We start from the raw sequence: 16,467 nt of genomic DNA on the forward strand, positions 1-16,467 counted from the left end.
ACACTACATCCTCTACCTTAACATCTACTACTGCCCTGGGACTACAGCTCTGCCTGTGGGGAGCTTTGCTAACTCTGCTGCATCATACCATTTGTCCCAGTGTCCCAGAGGATATGCACTGCAGCGCTGGTCACCTCCCTTCTGACCAGATACCACATGTGGCGTCCCTAATTATCTACCTATAAACTTTATTCAGCTTCATTCCACCTATTTTACATGGACACTCAGGGCCACGGACCGGGTCACTGCCACCGAGACCTATCCCTTTAAGACACCGGCCCGGTACCAAGTGAACCCCACTTGCCCCTGGGGGCGATCCACGCACGCATGCACGCACACACAGCACCTCTCCGCACGCTCTACCGCAACTGCAGCATCACCATCAGCTTCCTCTCTCTGAATGATGATGTCATCCAACCGCGGCTGACTGCTCTGTGAGACAGGAAGCATGACAGATCGCTGCAGCTCCGCTGCCATTTTTCTTGTAGGCAGCAGAGCTGCAGGGATCTCTCCCTACCCGCCGCACATGAGGTCAATCTGGCCAGGGGCCCCCGGAGCCTCGGGGCCGGATAAACAGGCCAGATTGCCCTCATTATTAGCCGGCCCCAGCAGCTGCATCGGCTGCACATGTGGTATGTCTGCCCCTGGCTTTAGTGCAGTGCTCGCTACAATCATCTGTGTCTCCAGAACCTATGGAATGAATGGTACCCAAATTGACACACATTCAGCCCTATCTACCTTATATAAGCTTTGAGGACAGCCACAAACTAACCATTAGGGGCCCAAGCATGACCACGGCACTTTTATGTGCAAACGGACACTGAATACTCAACCCTCCACACAAGTTCTTCCATACCAGATGTCATATGATCTCTAGGTAACAGGCTTCCGCCACATCCCGATATAATCTGCCAACAGTCCAGAAATAACAGGACAGTCCTTAAAAATGGGGCACTTTTTTGCCCTGCTTGTTAAAAAAAAATGATGGCCGCAGGCCCTGAATTTTTCTCTTCCCATCCTGCCACAGGTATATGGGGAGAGATATCTATTCCTGGGGAGGGAGAGTTTATTGTGGAGTGGAAGAAGAACTTTTGATCACCTGCAAAAAAAAAAAAAAGAGATAGAAAGGATGACAGACACAATTATCACCTCAGGCCTCTGCCTATCCTGTCAGAGAACAATCTATGCCTTGTATAAATGGTCAGCCAGATAGGAGAATCACCCAACATGTTCTGTGGACACCTGGGAAAGTGAAGGGATTTCTCTCATCGATCACCAAACCACAGAGCAATCCATATGCATTTGCAAATGAGCTGTATAACATTAGTCAGTTACAATCCCACTTTTTGCAGAAAATTAAAACAAGAGCTGGACAGATTGATGCTTTGCCATCTGCAGAAGACTCATTCTGCCATCTAACCCAACTGAGCTGAGCAAAATTGGAGAGGTTTTTGCTCCCCAGTCCTGGTGACAAATATTCATCAAAAGGCGACGTAAAAAGTTGAGGATTACTTTGAGAGATTTAGGCAGGCAGTTGAGACAGTAGTATCCTGAAGGACCAATGTAAAAAAATGTTGATTGTCTTCTTGGTGTTAGGATTGAATAAGGAGAATCAATTTTTTCTCATGCTGATTGGCATGAGAAGTCAGTCCCAGCACTGAGTTTGGCTAGTTCAATTCAAAGGAATGTTCAAAAGGTGGAGGAAAAGAAATTCCAGAAGGTAAGTGATTAAAATGCCTATAAACAAATAATGGGAAAGATCAGGCAAAAAAGGGTGTTCCCTGGAAGGTTGGACCTCAGCAAGGTGATGTGCTACAATTGTGATTAATTGGGCGACTTCTAGAAGCAAGTGTAAGGCCCCAAAGAAAACACTGCAGAAAAGCAGCAATTGACATGAAGGGCTTCCAGTTCTACTAGTCATCTCTGAAACTAGGGGTGTGATGCCTTTGTTCACTTTACCATGTCTGATATGCACTTTAACACAATAGAGTGTCTGGTGGACACTGTAGCAGCCCGCAGTGTCCTAAAGAAATATGAAGTCTCTACTCTGAAGGCCACAGGATTAATTGAAGTTGTATGCCTAGATGGCGAATCCATAAAGCCCCCGTTACACACTGCGATATCACTAGCAATATCGCTGTAAAGTCACCGATTTTGTGACGTTGCCGCAATATTGCTAGCGATATCGCTGCATGTGATACTTACCTCCGACCGACCGGCTCCCCCGCTGGTTATCGCTGATCGCGCGAGAAGCTCCTGGACCATTCCTCGTCGGCCACTTCCTGCTGGGCTTCCTGTGGCGCCAACGAGCGACGCGTGGAGCCGGGCGGGAGGACGCAGGATTGCCGCATCTGACAGGTAATGAAGCTGACCGCACCCCCACCATCACCCTGATGAACCCTTAGCACCTAAGCAAATAAATGAGTTAGAGACTAAAGTAAAAGGATCCCTAAACTACTCCCTCTTTTTCACCAAAAAATACAGACAAAAGTAAGAAAAAGTGATGTACTTTAAAGTGATGTACTTTAGGGGTAAGGCTCAACAGAAAGTGCGTTTTCAAAGATATGAAACAGTCATTGCTTTTGAACCATTTGCACAACACAAGAGATAAATAGCGATATTCCTCCCTGTCATCCTATATTTTGTATGTCAGACCCAAGGACAGTCATGGAAACTAATATGACTTAACTATAATGGGGGCTGTTTAATTTCAAATAAAGTTTCCATCATTTGGCAGATGCCGTAATGGAATTTAAACAGATTCCATTATTGATTAAGAGATACGGATATGTATGATTGTTTTTAAAAAAGTATTCATATTAAAATTTTTATCCTTTTAAGGCTACGTTCACAAGTTAGGTATTTGATAAGTATTTTACATCAGTATTTGTAAGCCAAAACCAGGAGTTTGTCCAAAATGCAGAAGTGGTGAGGTGTTTCTATTATACTATTGCTCTGACTATTCCATTTCTGGTTTTGGCTTACAAATACTGTGGTAAAATACTGACCAAATACTGAATGTATGAACATGACCTAAAGGGGACATCCGGGACTTTTGGAAAAGCAAAAAATGTGCCTAAGCACCAACAGGTAGGTAGTTGTTATTTACTTGCTTGTTGTGCCTGGCGCCATTCTTCCCTGACACAGAGTGGTCATGGACCACTCCTGCCAGAGAGTCAGCTGCCTCTGCTAATGTCACATTGACAGAGCGGTGGATTCTTCTCCATGCCGCACTGTTAACGAAGCGGGACAGTTAGGCAGCGGGAATCCAGTTGTCAATCAGAATGACGTCGGAAGTCCCACCCTGTTAACAGAGCAGAGCGGAAAAGAATCCATTGCTTTGTCAATGCCATGTTAGCAGAGGCAGCTGAAGCGCTGGCAAGAGCGGTCTGCCATTAGATAATAAGCAATGGGTAAGATAGAAGACCACTAGGAAAAATTGTAAGGGAACAATTAGTGGAAGATAAAACTTAACTTTTAATCAAAAGAAGCTAATACAACCATAGACAAATATTGTCCAGCTGGACCAAAAGTGCAAATTATAGTGTAACATGTAAACAGCAATTATTCAAATGCATGTGATGTCATCAGTAGTGACCAACATATAGGACTTAAAGTCCTGGCAGCGTACAAAAAATGAGTCCATGCAAACAAAATATCAGCAGACCTGGTCAGATAACAATATTTCATAGATCCATTACCGGTAATCACAGTTACCCATATAATGACAGACAATCCGACCAAATGGTCATGCACATATCCCCGTTAATGAGAGCATGTATCAACCAAGGACACAACATGGAACACTCTCACCCGTTCAGATGACATATGCTGTCACGGTAATCCATTGGGGATTAAAGCAAGATAAGGTGCACTGTTCCCAATGTGTTTCCTTTAAAAAAATTTTCAGGGGAGTCTATAGCAAAACGGTGGGGGCTTCCACCAGGATGGCACCAGGAGACCGCTGATCTCTACTCCTCCGACCACTGTGCGGTATAGCAAGGCGTCACACTATCTATAATGAGGTACCACATTTAAATCCATATACCGGCAATGCTACCAGAAGTGTAAATCACCACTTCCGGTCAGCGGAACACAGTGCCCGTCCGTGACACGCAAGCATCATTAGCGGGAGAATGTCACGGACAGCACCCTACCCGAACCATGTCACGTGAACAACATGCACTGGTAGGTGCCGCCCAGAGACCGTATGCTATGCACTCATAATGCAGGGGGTGGAACCAACAGATAAAGACACTCTACACTAACCTCCCTGACTGGACTGAATGTGCACAATAAACATGGGAAGCAAGATCCTGATCATAACGCTGATACTGTGATCTGGGCCCATGCATAATAAATTCTCAGTGGGGTGTATCAATCATAATACTACACCCGACACTACCCTTAAAGGGGCAAAGCAGGTAATAAACCAGGAAAATAATAATCTGCAGTGGGGGTAAGAGGCCCAGGTGTCCGAATAAACAGAATGAGGCATCCCCAAACCAGCAGCAAGTATCTTGACAAAAAACAGATTTTAAATTTAAAGAAATCCCTCACGGACTAATCAGGGCAAAACAAACAGAACACTTCATACAATGGCTACGGGTATTGCTTCGTGATGACTGATCACTTCACCAAATTCGCGGTGGTGCAGGGCCACCATCAGGGCATTACTGCCCTTACTGGCATATGGGGCCCGATGAGCAGAAAGTCCCCCTGTCCTCTGCTCACCGGGCCCGCAGCTGTACGATTCTGCTGGCTCACAGACTGCCCTTGAGCCCTCAGATGCACGGGCAGTTAAAATTTGTTGCCATGCGGGAGCACACACAATTAATTGTAGGAGGAGCTGCTATGGGTTAAGCTAGTGTAGGTTGTAGGAATTGGTCAGAAGGGCGAGCACACCCGACAGGTCCACAAGGGCTCTAAGCCCGGGACAACATAGCAGCTACACAACGTTGTTCAAGTGAAGCACGGGCACACTCAGGCAGGTGCTGCATAAGACCGGAGCACCCAGGGAAGTTACAGTTCACGGCAGGAGAAGGAACGGAGAAGGAAATGTGGTCCAAAAGTCGTGTAAGGGTGCAGAATGTTAATGATGTGTAGGGCTGAAGCTGGCAAGTCCGGGGTGAAACGGATAAGCGGGATCCCCTATGGACTGAGGTCCTACAGTAGTTAAGCTGTGGTACCGCCAAGGGCGCTACTGCCCCGTAATGTACATGAGGGCGAAGAAAGTCAGAAAGGGAAAGTGCAGGAGGAATGCTGTGTGGACTGCGATGTAACTGATGTGTCCAGAACCATTGAAGAAAGTAAAAGTTGATTTTGCATCAGAACCGGTATCTGTGTCCGTTATTTCATCTTCATGTACTGGAAGCAAGTGTGCAAAAGCTGGGTCGCACCGGTAGATGCTGAAGATATTTCTGTGGGAGGAGGTCAGGAAACCAAGCCACCGGTGTCCTCGGCCATGACTACCATCCTGCTCTCCTCTTACACCAGCATCAAAGCAACCCCAGACCATCACATTACCTCCACCATGCTTGACAGATGGCATCTTGCACTCTTCCAGCATCTTTTCAGTTGTTCTGTGTCTCACAAATGTTCTTCTGTGTGATCCAAACACCTCAAACTTGGATACGTCTGTCCATAACACTTTTTTCCAATCTTCCGCTGTCCAATGTCTGTGTTCTTTTGCCCATATTAATCTTTTCCTTTTATTAGCCAGTCTCAGATATGGCTTTTTCTTTGCCACTCTGCTCTGAAGGCCAGCATCCCAGAGTCGCCTCTTCACTATAGACGTTGACACTGGCGTTTTGAGTGTACTATTTAATGAAGCTGCCAGTTGAGGACCTGTGAGGCGTCGATTTCTCAAACTGCAGACTCTAATGTACTTGTCTTGTTGCTCAGTTGTGCAGCGGGGCCTCCCGCTTCTCTTTCTACTCTGGTTAGAGCCTGTTTGTGCTATCCTCTGAAGGGAGTATTACACACCGTTGTAGGAAATCTTCATTTTCTTGGCAATTTCTGGCATGGAATAGCCTTCATTTCCTACAGCGGTGTTGTGCCTGCCGGCGCTCACCTGGGGTCCTCCTCCAGCCGGCGCCCCTCCTCTCCGCTCTCGCGTCGTCCCCTATCTGGCTTTGCAGGGGTTCGGCGCGTCGGAGGCCCGAGCATGCGCGCTCGCTCTTCCTCGGCCTCTGTGCATCATGGGGGCACGTGACCCGGTGGCTCCGCTACCATCATGGCGGCGCCCACCGGGTATTTCAGCCGGGCGTCGGGACAGGTAAGACGCCTGTTTGTCTTAGTCCGTGGCGCCGCTATCCTTGCGCAGCGTCACCCCTGGCCATCAGGTCCCCACGCACCCTCTGTGCTGCGCTCTCCTGTATCTCAGCCTTTGTCCCCGTCTGTAGCCTGCTCCCATGTCTCCCTGTCTCTGCCTACCGTCCTCCTTGGTTCCTCTGCTTCCTTCTCCTGTGTTCCCGTGCCGGTCCCTGTACCTCTGCCCTATTGTTACCTCCCTCCTGTATTTTACGCTCCTTCCCCTGTCTCATTCCTTGTCTCATTTCCCAGGCCCAGCCTTTCCTAATCCCCTTTCCCTCATCTTCCTTTCAGCTTCTGGTCCCGGTTCCGTCCTGACCCTTCGGGCTTCCACAGCCTGCCTCCTGCTTCGCTGGATCTACGCTACCCCTCGTATACCTTTCTCCACTCTGATCTGATCTGCTCTCCTGTATTTACCCCGGGTCGTCCCTTTGGTTCCGGCTGTCGTGGTTCCATCTCCCTTGGGCCTGCCCCTAACACTCCCTGTATAGGGGGTGGTCATCACCTGGTCCGCTCGCCCTCGGGGGCTCTGGAGCCACGACCCAGAGGGTCCACTCTCGGGTTTTCTACCTAGAAACCCTAACAAGCGGTGTGTAATACTCCCTTCAGAGGAGAGCACAAACAGGCTCTAACCAGAAACAACACAAAAGTTCTGTTTTTCTGGCCATTTTGAGACTTTAATGGAAGCAACAAATGAAACGCTCCAGATTCTCAACTAGCTCAAAGGAAGGTCAGGTTTATAGCTTCTCTAATCAGCCAAACTGTTTTCAGCTGTGCTAACATACTTGCACAAGGGTTTTCAAGGGTATTCTAACCATCCATTAGCCTTCTTACACAGCTAGCAAACACAAAGTACCATAAGAACACTGGTGTGATGGTTGTTGGAAATGGGCCTCTATACACCTATGAAGATATTGCATTACAAACCAGACGTTTGTAGCTCGAATAGTCATTTACCACATTAACAATGTATAGAGTGTATTTCTGAATCATTTAATGTTAGCTTCATTGGAAAAAACTGCTTTTCTTTCAAAAATGCCGGATTACTTACCGGTAATGCTCTTTTAATGAGTCCATGACAGCACCCACTGGAGGTATCGGATCCGCCCCATTTGGAACAGGAAACTCTACAGAAAGATAAAAGGGGGCGGTCCGCCTTTCCTCCTCAGTTTTGCATTTCAGAGTACCAGGAGGACCGCCAAGGGTTAGACAATGTCTTTCCATCTCTAACTTTACTTATTCATTTTTAGCAGATATATTTTATTATTGATATCTTAACAGGGAGGGAAGTGAGCGTGTGCTGTCGTGGACTCATTAAAAGAGCATTACCGGTAAGTAATCCGGCTTTTTACCCTTCGCCACGACAGCACCCACTGGAGAGATTCCAGAGACCATCACCTGGGTGGGACCACCGTGCCAAGGACAGTCCTGCCAAAGCTTAGGTCAGAAGTTGATGAAAGGTCAAGTCTATAGTGATTATAGAAGGAGTTGACCAAATTGCTGCCTTATATATTGCTTCAATTGGGACGTCTGCCCTCTCAGCCCAGGAGGTTGCCACTGCTCTAGTAGAGTGTGCTCTGATGTTCTCCGGAGGATCTTCATCTTTTGCGGAGTAAGCTAAGCGAATGGCATCCCTGATCCATCGGGAAATGGTGCTCTTCATGACTCCGTACCCTTTTTTACAGCCCTGAAAAGATATGAACAGAGCCCTACACTGCCTCCAGCTCCTGGACCTTTCAATGTATTTTAGGACAGCTCTTCTAACATCCAAGGTGTGGAATTTCCTCTCCTCCGGAGTGGAGGGATCTCCAAAGAAGGTCGGGAGAAGTATCTCTTGAGATCCATGGAATTTTGTTGATACCTTAGGCAGGTATGAGGGGTCTGGTTTTAATATTAACCTATCCTGGTATATCTGAAAAAAGAGTGGGTCTATGGATAGGGCTTGGATATCACTCACTCGCCTAGCAGACGTTAGTGCCACTAAGAGGGCCGTCTTGAGTGACAAGCATTTCAGGGATATTGTGTCTATTGGCTCAAAGGGTTCCTCCATCAGGGCGTCTAAGACCAGATTTAAGTCCCATGCAGGGACGGCAGGTATATGAACCGGAGTTATCCGTTCGCAAGCTGTAATAAATCGTGATATCCACTTACTTCCTGCTATATTATGGCCGTACAGTGCCCCTAATGCGGACACTTGGACTTTCAGCATGTTTACCGCCAGGCCCAAGTCCTTCCCTTTCGGTAGAAATTCCAAGATAGGAACTATCGGAACGTCTGTTGTTGTGAATGAGTCACCGTAGGAGGCAAAAGCAGAAATACAAGCTAAGTCCAGAAAACCAGAGAAGTTGGCAACTATCAGATTGCAGACCCCTGAACCTATCAACACAACTAGCAGTAGCCATGGGGGGTTCCTACGATGCTCTAGACACCTCGATCACAGCCGGAGAATTAAATAAGCCTAAAGAAAGAAAGGGGAAATCTAAACTGCCCCAGAGCAGACCCCAAAGCAATAGGCAGCCCCCCAACATATAATGACGGTGAAGCAAGATGAAAACACTAACACAGACAGAAAGATAGACTGAGCAAAGACGGGGCCCAAAACTACCTAGATAGGAAAGGACAGGAAGGCTGCTGTCTGCAATCTGCCAAAACCCTATCAAAGACATAAGCCAACAAGCTGATATGAAAAAGGCCCTGAAGCAGCTAGGCTTCAAAACCTAAATCAGCACTCAGGTATTTTCAGAAGACAGAGCTAAAGGAATTCAGCACACCCCAGCAGGGAATGGCAGAAATCCAGAAAAACAAAGCAAAACAAAGTCAAAGCACCAAAGCAAAAGGCCGAGCAGCAAACAGCTTTAGAGGAGCAGGAATTCAGACTGGTCTCCAAGGATCCCACAGAGAAATCACCCGCAGGGCAGAAGGGCGTCGGCAGCCTTATATCCAGTCAGTAACTCCACTCAGCCAGTCATCATCATCAGCCTCAGGTGTTTGATAATCAGGCTCACTACCTTTCTTTACCAGAAGAGGGAGTTCCTCGGGCCTCAGAAATGAAGGGGAAAATGAACTCACAACAGTACCTCCCCCTTGAGGAGGGGTCACCGAACCCTCAACTACGCCACCAGGGCGATCAGGGTGAGCCCGATTAAAGGCACGCACCAATCTTTTGGCATGAATATCAGAGGCAGGGACCCAGGAATTATCCTCCTGACCATAACCCTTCCACTTAACCAAATACTGGAGTCTCCGTCTAGCCAGACGGGAATCCAGTACTTTCTCTACCTCATATTCCATGTTACCTTCAACCAATACAGGGTCTGGAGGTGCCACCCCCGGAACAACAGGTTCAACAAACCTCTTCAAGAAAGATTTATGGAACACATTATGGATTTTAAATGTGACAGGAAGAGCCAAACGAAAAGAGACCGGATTAATAATCTCCACAATCTTGTAAGGTCCAATAAATCTAGGCTTAAACTTAGGAGAAGCCACCTTCATAGCAATAAATTTTGATGATAACCACACCATATCACCAACCTTAAACTGGAGACCAATGGTCCTATGTCGGTTGGAAAACCGCTGGGCCTTTTCCTGGGAGAGAGATAACTTATCCACCACCTGGTCCCAGATCTGGTGCATTCTCTCCACCACAGTGTCAACACCTGGGCAGGCAGAGGGCTCCACCTGCCCTGAAGAAAATCGAGGGTGAAACCCAAAGTTACAAAAAAAAGGTGACAGCAAAGTGGCAGAACTAGCTCTATTATTTAAAGCAAATTCGGCCAAGGGCAAAAATGAAACCCAATCATCCTGATCAGCAGAAATAAAACATCTCAAATATGACTCCAAGGTCAGGTTTGTTCTCTCTGTCTGCCCATTGGTCTGAGGGTGAAAAGCAGAGGAGAAGGACAACTGAATTCCCAGCCTGGAACAGAAAGTTCTCCAAAATCTAGACACAAACTGGACTCCTCTGTCAGACACAATGTTCTCAGGAATCCCGTGCAAACGAACCACCTGTTGTAAAAACAGGGGCACCAACTCAGAGGAAGACAGCAACTTAGGGAGTGGTACAAGATGAACCATCTTTGAGAACCTATCACAAATCACCCAAATAACAGTCATCCTTTGAGAGACAGGCATATCAGAGATGAAATCCATTGAAATATGGGTCCATGGCCTCTTGGGGACAGGCAAAGGCATCAACAACCCACTAGAGCGAGAACACGATTTAGACCGGGAGCACGTCCCACAGGACTGCACAAAATTCCTGACATCACGAGACAAGGAGGGCCACCAAAAAAACCGACTCACCAGATCTCTAGTACCAAAAATACCTGGATGACCAGCCAAAGCAGAGCAATGAACTTCAGACATCACTCTCTTCTTCCACTGGTCAGGAACATACAACTTTCCACTGGGACAACGCTCAGGTTTGTCCTCCTAGAACTCTTCCAGAGTACGTCTCTAATCGGGCGAGATGGCAGAAAGAACTACCCCTTCGCCTAAGATGATAGCAAGCTTGGTCACCACAGGAGAATCAGCAAATAAGCTCCTAGAGAGTGCGTCTGCCTTGACATTCTTCGTTCCAGGAAGAAAAGAAACCACAAAATCAAAACGTGTAAAAAACAAGGCCCACCTAGCCTGTCTAGGGTTCAAGCGCTTAGCCGACTCTAGGTAAATCAAATTCTTGTGGTCAGTGAGGACCTCGACTTGATGCTTAGCTCCCTCCAACCAATGTCTCCACTCCTCAAATGCCCATTTCATGGCCAACAGTTCCCTATTCCCCACATCATAGTTACGTTCAGATGGAGAGAACTTTCGGGAAAAGAAAGCACAGGGATTCATTTTAGATGTTACAGGATCCTTTTGGGACAAAACAGCTCCTGCACCAATCTCAGAAGCATCCACCTCTACCTGGAATGGAAGTGAGACATCAGGTTGCCGCAAAACCGGGGCGGAGGTGAATCTTCGCTTCAGCTCCTGAAAGGAAGAAACAGCCTCCGGAGACCAATTTAACACATCAGCACCTTTCTTAGTCAAATCAGTCAATGGCTTGGCAATACTAGAAAATTTTGCTATAAATTTCCGATAAAAATTAGCAAAACCCAAAAACTTCTGGAGGGCCTTCAAAGAAGTGGGCTGAACCCAATCGTAAATGGCCTGTACCTTGGCCGGGTCCATTTCAATAGTTGACGGGGACAAAATAAATCCCAAAAAAGAAATCCTCTGTACTCCAAAAAGGCATTTAGATCCTTTGACATACAGGGAATTCTCCCTCAAGATCCGGAACACAGTCCGAATATGTTCCACATGAGAATCCCAATCCTTGGAGAAGATCAAAATATCATCCAGATAGATAATCAAAAATTTATCGACAAAATCTCGGAAAATATCGTTCATGAAGCACTGGAAGACAGAAGGGGCATTAGTGAGCCCAAAAGGCATCACCAGGTACTCAAAATGTCCCTCCGGAGTATTAAACGCTGTCTTCCATTCATCCCCATGCTTAATGCGAATAAGATTATACGCCCCCCTGAGGTCAAGCTTGGTAAACCAGCAAGCACCTTTAACTCTGGAGAATAGATCAGAAATCAGGGGTAACGGATACTGATATTTAACAGTAATTTTGTTGAGGGCACGATAATCAATACAAGGTCTTAATGATCCATCCTTTTTGGCTACAAAAAAAAAAAGGCACCTAAGGGTGACGAGGATGGTCTAATATGACCCTTCTCCAACGCCTCCTTAATATAGGATCGCATAGCCTCGTGCTCGGGTACAGACAAATTGAAGAGCCGACCCTTGGGAAATTTACACCCCGGGCTCAGTTCAATTGCACAGTCATAACTCCTATGAGGAGGCAGAGACGCAGACTCATTCTCACTAAATACATCATAAAAGTCCGCCAAATAATCAGGAACATCATGCGACTGAGGAGAGGTGGAAAACACCGGAGCCTCACTAAAGGCACACCGACAACCCCAACTCACCACAGACACAGATTTCCAATCCAAAACTGGATTATGAATTTGTAACCAGGGAAACCCCAGAACAATAGTATCATGCAGATTATGCAACACCAAAAATCTGCAATTTTCTTGATGGTCTGGGGCGACCTGCATTACCACCTGGGTCCAAAACTGAGGTTTATTTTTAGCCAAAGGAGTAGCATCAATCCCCCTCAAAGGGATAGGCGTCTGCAGAGGTGTCATTGGAAATCCACAACGTTTAGCAAAATCCAAGTGCATTAGGTTTAGGGCTGCTCCCGAATCCACAAAAGCCTTGGCGGAAAATGTGGACAGGGAGCAGATCAGAGTAATAGCCAGAAGAAACTTAGGTTGAACACCCCCAACAGAAAACGTGTGTGCAAAGCGTTTCTCTCGTTTAGGACAGACAGAAATAATATGCGAGGCATCTCCACAGAAAAAACACAACTTATTACGCCTTCTGAACTCCTGACGCTGCTCTCTGGAAAAAACTCTATCACATTGCATAGGTTCAGACATTTGTTCAACAGGTGGCAACACCTCTCGTGCAGCTTTGCGTTCGCGCAAACGCCGATCAACCTGAATAGCTAATGACATAGAATCGTCAAGACCAGAGGGAACAGGAAATCCCACCATAGTATCTTTTACGGCTTCTGACAACCCCTTCCGAAAGAGAGCAGCCAAGGCATTATCATTCCAGGTAGTAAGTACTGCCCACTTTTGGAATTTTTGACAGTACAATTCTGCAGAATCACGACCCTGGTTCAATGCCAGCAGGGTCTTTTCAGCCTGATCAATGGCATTAGGTTCGTCATACAACAACCCCAAGGCCTGAAAAAATGCGTTCACATTAGTCAGAATAGGATCATCTGGTTTCAAAGAAAACGCCCAATCCTGGGGATCGCCACGCAGCAAAGAGATGACAATTTTAACCTGCTGCGCGGAGCACCCTGACGAGTTAGGCTTCAAGGCAAAAAATAATTTACAATTATTTTTGAAATTCAAAAATTTAGACCGATCCCCAAAAAATACATCAGGTGTAGGAATCTTTGGTTCAGCAGCATGTGAATGAGCAAGGTAGGCGGAAATTCCCCGCACTTCCGCAGCGAGCTGCTCTACACGATCAGACAATTGCTTTATCTCCATTGAGAGAAAAAAAAATTCCCCCTACGGCCTCAGAGATATAGAGAAAAAAATATACACACTTTTTTTTTTTTTACAATTCTTTCCTGCTATTGAGTACCCTAGGATCTGCGGTATGGCGGGTGATTCTGTTGTGAATGAGTCACCGTAGGAGGCAAAAGCAGAAATACAAGCTAAGTCCAGAAAACCAGAGAAGTTGGCAACTATCAGATTGCAGACCCCTGAACCTATCAACAACTTGCAGTAGCCGTGGGGGGTTTCTACGATGCCCTAGACCCCTCGATCACAGCCGGAGAATTAAATAAGCCTAAAGAAAGAAAGGGGAAATCTAAACTGCCCCAGAGCAGACCCCAAAGCAATAGGCAGCCCCCCAACATATAATGACGGTGAAGCAAGATGAAAACACTAACACAGACAGAAAGATAGACTGAGCAAAGACGGGGCCCAAAACTACCTAGATAGGAAAGAACAGGAAGGCTGCTGTCTGCAATCTGCCAAAACCCTATCAAAGACATAAGCCAACAAGCTGATATGAAAAAGGCCCTGAAGCAGCTAGGCTTCAAAAACTAAATCAGCACTCAGGTATTTTCAGAAGACAGAGCTAAAGGAATTCAGCACACCCCAGCAGGGAATGGCAGAAATCCAGAAAAACAAAGCAAAACAAAGTCAAAGCACCAAAGCAAAAGGCCGAGCAGCAAACTTAGCTTTAGAGGAGCAGGAATTCAGACTGGTCTCCAAGGATCCCACAGAGAAATCACCCGCAGGGCAGAAGGGCGTCGGCAGCCTTATATCCAGTCAGTAACTCCACTCAGCCAGTCATCATCATCAGCCTCAGGTGTTTGATAATCAGGCTCACTACCTTTCTTTACCAGAAGAGGGAGTTCCTCGGGCCTCAGTAATGAAGGGGAAAATGAACTCACAACAGTCTGTGGTATGAGGCGCTGTATGAAACTACAGGAATTTCTTCCATATCCTTGTATAAATTTGGGTAGAGGACTGCTTCCTGCTCTGTAGGAGCATAGCAATTAGTGTTTCAGAAAACCCTCTTGATATTAGTAGCTGCCTTTCAAATTCCACGCCGTCAAGTGCAAGCTGTCCACTTGGGGGTGGAAAAAAGGGCCTTGGGAGAATAGGTTGGGAATCGATGGGAGAACCCAAGGATCTGTCACCGACATGATTTGTAGCCATGAGAACCACGGTCTCTTGGGCCAGAATGGTGCTATCAAGATTACTCTCGCCTTGTCCTCTCTGATCTTCCGAATGACCTGTGGTATCAGAATTATCGGAGGGAAGGCATATGCCAGGTCGAATTTCCATGAGGCCTGGAGGGCATCCAGTATGTCTGGATGATCTGACGGAGACAGGGAAGCAAATGTTTTTATTTGTCTGTTCTCTTTTGTGGCAAAGAGGTCCACCTGAGGTTGCCCCCATAGAGCTACTATCTCCTTGAAGACTCGGCGATTGAGGCACATTTCCCCTTGCCGAAGTGTGTGTCGGCTTAAGAAGTCTGCCTCTTGGTTGTTCTCTCCCCTGATATGAAGGGCCGAGCGGGACAACAAATAACTTTTGGCTAAGTTTAAGATTCTTGCCGCAGAAGACATCAGAGTCTCTGATCGAGTACCTCCCTGTCTGTTTATGTAGGCCACTGTAGTGGTGTTGTCCGATAAGATCCTGACATGCTTCTGTTGGAGCTGTGGAAGAAAATGGTGTAGAGCATAATATACCGCCGTCAGTTCTTTCAAATTAGATGAGTAGCCCAGTTCATCTCTATTCCACCTTCCTTGACAAAAGCTATTCCCCATATGGGCTCCCCAGCCGTGTGGGCTAGCGTCGGTGGTTAGGATACAAGATGGTACTATAACCCATGGGACTCCTGTGGACAGATGGTTATTGTCTAGCCACCACTCCAGAGAAGCCAAGACCTCCTGTGTTAAGGTTATCTTGCTCTCAAGGTGCCCACTATGTCGCCTGTCCTCTTGGAGGATCTGATGCTGCAGTGTGCGGATGTGAAAATGGGCCCACCGGACTGCCGGGGCACAAGAAGTGAGTGACCCTAATAGTGACATTGCCCCTCTCAGACATACGTGGTCTACTTATGGCTGCCTCAACTTTCTCTTTTATGAGCGCAATCTTTACCCGAGGGAGTAGACATCTCGGGGTTGTGGAATCTAACTGGAACCCTAAGAACATCTGAAGGGAATGCGGAACGAGTCTGTTCTTGAAGTTGATGATCCAGCCTAGATCCTGCAAAGACGAGACCGCGTCAGCGACACGTCTGGTACACTGGGTGACCGAGTTCCCGAAAATTAGGAAGTCATCTAGGTAAGGCACGATTAGGGTGTCTTTCTGACGAAGATAGGACAATACCTCTGCCATCACCTTGGTGAAGATTCTGGGCGCTGTAGAGAGACTGAAAGGCATGGCCGTATACTGAAAATGACGGATCTTGCCTTCGAATACCATCGCGACCCTTAGGTACCTTTGGTATCTATCATGAATAGGAAGATGTTAGTAAGTTTCTTCCAAGTCAGTCCCTGCCATTACACAGTTTGGAAAGAGAAGCTTTATAGTGGATCTAATTGATTCCATTTTGAACTTATAATTTTTTATAAATGTATTAAGCTTCCTCAAGTTTATAATTGTCCTAAACGTACCATCTGGTTTGGAAACTAAAAATAAAGGAGAGTAAACCCTCTACCCTCTTGTCCCTCTGGGACTTCTACCAAGACTCCCTTGGACAGTAGGCTCTGAATCTCTACTTCGAGGGCCTTTTGTTGAACTATAGAGTTAAGGCGGGTTATGATAAAGAAATCATAAGGGATTTGACGGAATTCTATTTTCATTCCCTCTTTAATTATACTTAGAATCCATGGACTTGAAGTTATTTGTTCCCATTTTGAAGCAAAAAATTTTAGTCTACCCCCCACTGGGAGGACAGATTTATTAGTATTTATTTTCCTTTCGGCATGTTGAACCCCTAAACATGCTATCCTTTTGCTTTTCTTCCTTTGTGGGCCATCTATTTGATCTA

The sequence above is a fragment of the Dendrobates tinctorius genome, unplaced genomic scaffold (assembly GCF_039654945.1).
Source record: "Dendrobates tinctorius isolate UK_male_01 unplaced genomic scaffold, ASM3965494v1 ptg000113l, whole genome shotgun sequence".
In the NCBI taxonomy this organism is placed as follows: Eukaryota; Metazoa; Chordata; class Amphibia; order Anura; family Dendrobatidae; genus Dendrobates; species Dendrobates tinctorius.